This window comes from Gavia stellata, chromosome 2 (genome assembly GCF_030936135.1).
Source record: "Gavia stellata isolate bGavSte3 chromosome 2, bGavSte3.hap2, whole genome shotgun sequence".
Taxonomy (NCBI): domain Eukaryota; kingdom Metazoa; phylum Chordata; class Aves; order Gaviiformes; family Gaviidae; genus Gavia; species Gavia stellata.
In genome coordinates this window covers 13,880,357-13,888,586 of record NC_082595.1, presented here as the reverse complement: position 1 = coordinate 13,888,586, position 8,230 = coordinate 13,880,357, and positions in this window count along the sequence as shown.

Sequence of the window (8,230 nt, the reverse complement as noted above, 5' to 3'; positions counted from 1 at the left end):
AGCCCCCCTTGAGTTGTGAGCGTCGCTTGCTGCTCCTGCACTGCTGCTTGGCCCCGTGCGACGGGTACACCACACAACCATAACCTCTTCCTCTGGCAAACAGTGGTAAAAATATTGCGAGGAGCCAACTGTGGGGGGGTGTTTTTGTTTTGTTTTTTTTTCTCCCCTTTTGCTCTGAAGACTTTCTCCAAGTACTTTTAAGTTGCACAGAAATGATAAATCACAGTGCATGTCTGCAGCCTGGGTTCTCTCCGTTGACATGATGGATTTAGCAAGCCTGACACGCATCCCTTGGTACGGCTGGGACAAAGAGTATGCCAAGAAACGTCATGGGGGAGTGGAAGAAGTTGCTGTCCCAGCTGTCTCTTGCTGCTTTTCCACTGGAGATTGCAAGCTGGTAAAGCTGGAGGTGGAATAAGATGAGTGTGTGCATCTCAACTGCTTCTGGGCAAGCAACAGTGGCTCAGGCCGCCTTCGTCAGCAGATTCTGCCAGAGGGTTTCTCAGCGGTGATACAGCTGTGTCAGTCCAGCAGCTTCTTGCCACTGAAAGGGCTGTCCCCTCTCTTCCCTCCCACCCTGCAGTTGTGGTCCTGCCTCCTTCTTGCACAGGGAGTAGCACCTGTCTGATCCGCTGGTTCAGTTCACTTGATGAGCAGAAAAAATATTAGTTTTTGGGGGGGCTGAGTTTGTTGGTTTTTTGGTGGGTGTTGGGGTTTTTTTTTGTTTGTTTTTGGTTTTTTTCCCTGCTAGGTTTAGTGAGCTGAGCTGGCTCTGGGAGGTTGGTAAGCAGGGGAGCCTGTGCAAAGAGGCAGTAGGAGTGGCGAGAAGGGAGAGTTGCCCCTTTAGTCAACAGTAGCTGTTAGACCAAGCTCAGCTGCAGTGGCAACCACAACCTAATTAAACAGTAAAGTCTGTGGCATGCTCAGCATTTTCCCTTCTCTGAATACCATAGAGCATAGACTTGAGCTGCACATCTGCAGTGCCAGGAAGAAATCTACTTCTATGCACAAATTAAACTTGCTAATTATCTCTTATTTTTATGGAATACCTTTTATAGTTTCTTTGCTGTATATTTTTCCATTTTTTCCTTAGCCACAGAGAAAAAGAAAAAATCCTGACAGACAAAAATTGTATGCTCAGTGGGTAACGCAACTAAATACATTGGGTATTTTTTTTGTTCAGTTAGGAAAACAAGACTTTCAAAGATTAAAAAAAAAAAAGGTTGGCAAAGATTGCCAGTTCAGATGGCTGGTTTTGCCAGTAAATAAATAAATTCATGTAGGTGATTTTTGAGCCACTTTAGATCCCACAAGCCAGAGAGGTGGAAAGCCATTCCTTTAATTTTAAGATGTTTGTGGAAATAATTCCCTTTGTCCTACAAGGAGAATTAGGGGATCTGCTCACAGATGTTCCTGGTGGTTTCACTGAAGGAGACATGGGGGCTGGACTTGCCTTTGCATATGCAAAAGACAATAAAACAAGCAGCCAAATGGTCGGAAAGGTCCCCATAAACATATCAAAGTTAAATGCTCGGTTTACGTAGCTGGCCTCGAATGTCTATAGAAGGTGGATTTAAGCTGGGCTGCCAGACTTGGAAGCAATGCAGGCATGAACACATACTTGGTTTCCCGGCTCTGCTGCAAGGGCAGTAACAAACAGGGGGAAGGAAGGGGAACCAGAAAATGGGTAACATTTTAAACCACTGGTTAGTGAGCGTTTGGTGTGTGAATGTATGTCAACACCTATCGAAAAGGGAAGACTTGTGGTGTTCGGTTTGTTTCGGTTTTTTTGCAACCCTGTCATTTAACAAAGAAAGCACTGGGGCCTCAAACAAGCAACAGCTTCTGCCATTGATGCCTATAATAGGACTGCGCTGGTAATAAATTACGGCAATGAGCTCGTTAGCAGAGTCCAGGCCTTAAACACTTGCTTAGTTACTGTAGCTATAGCTCCAGATCATCAAAGTGCTCGAGGCGACCCAACGTCTGTGACAGAAGAGCTCCTCTAACCCAGGCTCTGCCAGGGGAAGGGGCAGGATTTCTATCTCACTGCCTTACAGTGCTGTTAGTAAAAAGGTTCAGGAGCACTCAGCACAGCTCCGCTGCAAAGATAAGTAGCGTCAGCATTTTTCTTTTTTTTTTTTCTTTTAATCTATTAATTTGACCTCCTGTTAAGGTGTGTACTGACTAGTTGCATATAGAAAAAAACCTGCCTGTGCCTATTCTGCAGGCAGAAAATGGCTTATCTTCAGTCTTCCATGAAAAGACTTAGATGAAACAGAAGATGGGAGCTTGTTTCACTCAGTACTAATCACAGTAATGTAATATGTATTTGCTTTTCTCAATTACAGGCTTGAAACGGGAGGCTCTAGGGGAAACATTTTTTTTTTCCTTCGCTCTGACAATCTTATCATTTTAATGCTGCCTGCTATTTGTACGCGAAGGAAGGGAAAAGAGGGAACGATAGCATGAAGCACCGTGACCCAGGCTTAGAGCAACAGAAGCTGAGGAAATTCAGCGGTAGGTCCGCAGTCACAGGCTGCTGCGTGCAGGCGAGGAGGAGGAGGAAGCAGAAGCTCATAGCTACATCTGCTGGCCCAGTGCAACCGAGGGCCTCCTTTGCTGCTGCTGTGTCAGCACGTGTATGCTTGGTGGTTAGGTCTGATGGCCTCATCTCGCTGGTGCCAAAATTTCAGTCACATCTGGTGCACTTCTGATCTGGGGCAGAGTCAGAAGACCTGCCCAGGAGGGGAAAACATAGGGGCCAGGTGGGGTCCCCACACCTGCACCACATGGCTGCAGCCTCAAGCATCTTTGCTGCTTTCCCTAGGTCAGACTGTGGTTTCTCTCAGAGCGGTGCCAGCGGCTTTTCCAGCCCCCTTTGCACATGGCCTTTGCAGCGTGAAGCACAGTGAAAGAGTTGCCTGCCATGGGGGTGGGAAGAGGAGGAAGGTTTGCACAGCTCCTGCTGGGAGTAGGGGGGAGAGTGGGGTGCCTGTGGCATGGGAACTGTTGGGGAATGGGACAGGTGGTGCAGGCATGTCCCCAGGGGAGGTCCGGAGCAACTGTGAGATGGAAGGACCTCAAGAGGTTATGGGGTGGGAAGGGAAGGCTGGAAAGGCAGCAGCTTGCTGTACAGCTACTCTTAGGCTGACATATCAAGTGTGTTGCTTTCAAATGGGTAAACCAAATCACTGAACTTGGCTATGTTTGTGAGAGACATGTCTGACCAGCTGTGTGCTTAATTACTGTCCTTTTCTCATGTAGGATCTAGTCCAAACTCCACTAAAGTCAGCAGAACCTTGTTGACTTAATGGATTGTGCCTTTTAGGGCCAAGATATTTTTTCCACAAATATCTTGGCATTTGGGCGGTGGGTGGGAGGGCAATTGGCCAGCCCTGCTTCCTTTTCTTGCAATGAATTTTGGTCAGTGGAAATTTTGTTCTTTTCAGAAATGATATTTTTGAAAACCAGAACATTTGTTTTTGCAAAGGAATGCTTACTTTTTTAGAAAACTTTTAATGATTGAATTGAAAAAATAATACAGATAACTTTTTGTGGTTTTACATTTCTGATTTATTGTTTTTTCATGTCTCCCTTTTAAGAAGCTAAAAAGGGAAGGAATGAAAGGAGTATTATAAACTTCTTTTTCAAGAAGCGGCTTTTGAAACTGAGCATCTTGAAAGTCCCAAAGAAAAAAAAAATCAGTATATACAGGGTGTCACCAGCTTCTTCCCTCTGACCTCGCACATATTTAACTTAGGTAGAGTTCATAAGAATTTTAGGCAGTCACCCAGGAGGAGAAAGAATCATACAATAGTTTGGGTTGGAAGGGACCTTTAAAGGTCTAGTCCAACCCCCTTGCAGTGAACAGGGACATCTTCAACTAGATCAGGTTGCTCAGAGACCTGTCGAACATGACCTTGAATGTCTCCAGGGATGGGGCATCTACCACCTCTCTGGGCAACCTGTTCCAGTGTTTCACCACCCTCATCGTAAAAAATGTCTTCCTTATATCTAGTCTGAATCTACCCTCTTTTAGTTTAAAACCATTACCCCTTGTACTATTGCAACAGGCCCTACATTTGCCTCCATCTTCTTATAAGCCCCCTTTAGGTACTGAAAGGCTGCAATAAGGTCTCCCCGGAGCCTTCTCTTCTCCAGGCTGAACAACTCCAACTCTCTCAGCCTTTCTTCATAGGAGAGGTGTTCCATCCCTCTGATCATTTTTGTGGCCCTCCTCTTGACCTGCTCCGACAGGTCCATGTCTTTCCTGTACTGAGGACTCCAGAGCTGGACACAGTACTCCAGGTAGGGTCTCACCAGAGCGAAGTAGAGGGGCGGAATCACCTCCCTCAACCTGCTGGCCACGTTTCTTTTGATGCAGCCCGGGACACGGCTGGCTTTCTGGGCTGCGAGCGCACATTGCTGGCTCATGTCCCACTTTTCATCCACCAGTATCCCTAAGTCCTTCCCCACAGGGCTGCTGTCAATCCCTTCATCCCCCAGCCTGTATTGATACTGGGGGTTGCCCTGACCCAGGTGCAGGACCTTGCGCTTGGCCTTGTTGAACCTCATGAGGTTCCCATGGGCCCACTTCTCGAGCCTGTCCAGGTCCCTCGGGATGGCATCCTGTCCCTTAGGTGTGTCAACCGCACCACGAAAGGGAGCTTCAGGTTTTCCAGTTCTCCAGTTAATTTGAAATCGGTGAAAAAAAGTTCTCTATTTGTTAGCATCCATCTCTCAAATTCAGCAGGTGACTGTCAATAGGACAGCTCAGAACTGGAAGATTAGTGAACTGGAAATATGATGCAGAGTTAAGATGCAGTAGTACAGTGAAGGGAACTACTGTATCAGTGAACACATACAAAGATGCTAAAGAAGGCTATAGGTAGATATCAAGGTCTTATTCACTCCTAAAATTGCTAGCCTGTCATGTATATCCAAGCTTCCGATTTTCCATTTAAACCAATATTTATACAGAATGAAAATATTCACACTATAAATTTTTTAATATATAAACTCCACTATCCTCCTAATTATTCAGTCAGCTATTTGGACATGTGCACTGAGAGAAACAGTATGAAGAAACAGTGGTTCGAGTGTTTTTTAGTGTGAAGGGTGTTTTTATCTGTGTTAGCAACTGTTCAGTAGGCAGCAAGCCCTTAATAATAAATATTTTCTTATCCTGATTTTGTTTTATTTTTTCCTGTTTCCTTATTTCTACAGCTTGCCCATCAGCTTCATGCCAATATTGGTCAGTCTCATCTGAAGGATCAAAGGCAGTGAAAACTGTCCAGTTTCTATGTGTTATATTGTTGCTTTTTTTCTACTGCATGGCTTTGTTTATAGGAATTTTTTTTTATTTCTATAAAGAATCCTTCATTGCAGAGGCTCCCTGGCACCTTTAGTGGGTTTACTGAGAAGCAGCAAACCAGTTTTTAATGTGTTGCAAAAATGCAGTCACCTTTGAGGAGGAAGCTGTTATTTTTGCAGTTTGGGACAAGGTGTAAGACAAAAATATCTGCCTAAACTTGGAACGTGGAGCACAGGGAAGTGAATTTCTAGGATGTTGTTACGTTTCTGGAGTTGAAAGAGGTTGTCGAAGGGCTCTGTGTGTTTAGGTATTAGCTTGGGCATTATCTGAGAGATGGCATCTCCCCGACCCCTTTTCTCATGGTATAAAATTGGGTATAGGTTTAGGAAACAGTATGCAGTGTGTTGGGTCAGCAAGTAATCCTCCCCCTTGGTGGCTCCCTCTAAAATACTAACTGGATTGAAAAATATTGATCCTTTTGGTGTGGTGTTTCAGAAGGGCTGAGCATACAACCGGGAGCCCATACCCAGCAAAGCACAATGAAATATCAGTGCGTAGAAGGCTCTGCTTATGCTGAGGTAATGAAGGACCCCACAGCTGTGTTCCTCCAAGGTTTCTCATAGTAATTTTCCATGAAGCTATGGAAAAATATTTATCCTTCCTTCTATAAACATGTCTGTAGGAGATTTAAGGGAAGGCGTGCGTGCAGACACACACAGAAAAAGTCCCCTTACATAGACATTTTTTTAATTATGGCTATGTTTTAATATTCCAGGAGATTACAAAAAAAAGAAAAATCTGTTTGCTTTGTCACCCACTCCATTTTTGTGTGTAATTAGACACAATATATGTAGTAGAGTGGTCTAAGGTTCTTGCCACCTCTGTAGCAATCCACGTACTGGGAGGGCCATCATCTAGGACAGTATAGATTAAAGAAACTTTACTTATTTCACACCCTTCAGTAATTCTGAGGTGCAGAACATGAAAATAAATGCTTATGAGGATGACCCACCTATCTTTTTATTTCCTCTTTGCTCACAGATATCTGGATTTCTTGTTTCTCCTCTCAAGAGCAGTCTTCATGCACTTCCCACCTCCACGTAATGAGCAATATTTCATTGCAGCAAAGCCCTTTTTAATAGTGAGGCTGGTGCTTTTATCTGCAATTATGTCTCCCCAGCATCTTGCCAACATGCACAGTAAGGTAAAAAGGGAGAGCTGAGCACATGCATACCCTCAAGTGGAAAGTTGTGTTTATGTGGTTGTGGTTGTGGTCGGACAGTAACCAGATTTGAATTCCTGGGCATACACAAGAGATGTGTCTGAATTTTCTGAGTCTGCCAGTTCACTCAACATTATTTCAACAAAAGGTCTTTGATTGGGTCACAGAGGGCAAGATAAAAAAGGAGTTCTTTGGCCAGGAACTATTTCTCTTGCTAATTCACAAATATAGGACCTGAAAGATGACTTTTCTGTAGGAGGTAGAAGCCAAACAATCTTCCTGAGTCTAAGTGGGGATGGACGGCCCATTACTGGAGCAAATCTTTCTTCAAGCCCAATCAAGCAGGAAATGATGTTATTTTTCTTTGCTATGGGCAGTTTTTCCTAAAAATTAAAAAAAACACCAACAACAAAACCCCAAAAAATCCCACCAACCACACCCCCCCCCCAACACCCCAAAAAAATCCCCAACCAAACCTGTCATGTACAGCCAGTCAAACCTATAATACCAGTTTTGTGGAGTATCATGCCACTTCGAAATTTGTTCCTGATCTGCACTTGAAATGAAAATTACGGTTTTGGGAGTTCCTCACTTACCTTCATTTCCCCAAAGTTTTAATTTCTGAATTTTTGTCTGTTAGATGTTCAAAATAGTGTCAAAGTGTTTCAGTGCCAAACACATGCTATTTTTACTTAGAACAGGAATGTTATTTCAATCGATAGACGAACTGAAGCCATAAGGGGATTTCTAACAAACAAACAAAAAACACCCCAAAGTAATTCAGCTATTCTGTGCTCATACTGTAGGCAATAGTATAGGAATAAGAAACGTGAAAGGTCATATAATGGGATTTTAAATGACATTTCTTAAGTTTTCTCAATTAAGTTTTAAATACTTTTTCCTGTGGGGCTTTCCCTAGCATTAATTGAATTTCAAGAAGGAATTGTGGTTTTATCAAAACAGACTTTTGGAAAGCTATTCTGACCATATTTAATACTCATCAGCTGGCTTTTTTCCCTTTCTTGCTTTTGCAAAATGCAGGTTGTTTTTTGTTGGGTTTTGCCTTTTTTTTTTTTTTTTCTGAAACATCAATTTTAAATAATGAATACTTGTATTTGCTAAAGAGCTTCTGGCAAGGAGGAGACCACTAGGAGTGCTAGCCCTGATACTGTGATTAATTTCTGCTGGGAACATTTATCACTCATATCACAAACGGGGATGTCATGGACTGTAACCACATCCTGCTGTGAACTGCTGCATCACGCAGGCCAAAGGGACTCGACTATTTCTATAAGAGGAGGATGATGCCTTTCGCAATTATAAAGACATCAGCCTTGGTAAGGAAGCTCAGGTGTTGGAATGCTATCCCACTCCAAGCGAAGTTATTCTACGGATACTTTTTTTTCAGTTCAGAACTTGTTGCCCTCTTTTGGTCTGAATATTATTATTGTTTCAGCTTCCAGAGACTGTCTTTTCCTGCCAAATTACAGATCTATATGATCTCTATGACGGTTCACGTTCCCTGCTGTTAACTGGAAATTGTGAAACATATTTAACTTTAATTTTGATGTGCTGTGTTGATCCTTTTGCATCTGTTGATGTCAAGTCTCTCTAGATCTCCACAGTTGCATTTGGCCAATAATGGTCTTGTTAGATCTGGGAACGCAAGGGACACCCTTCCCTGCCCCTTT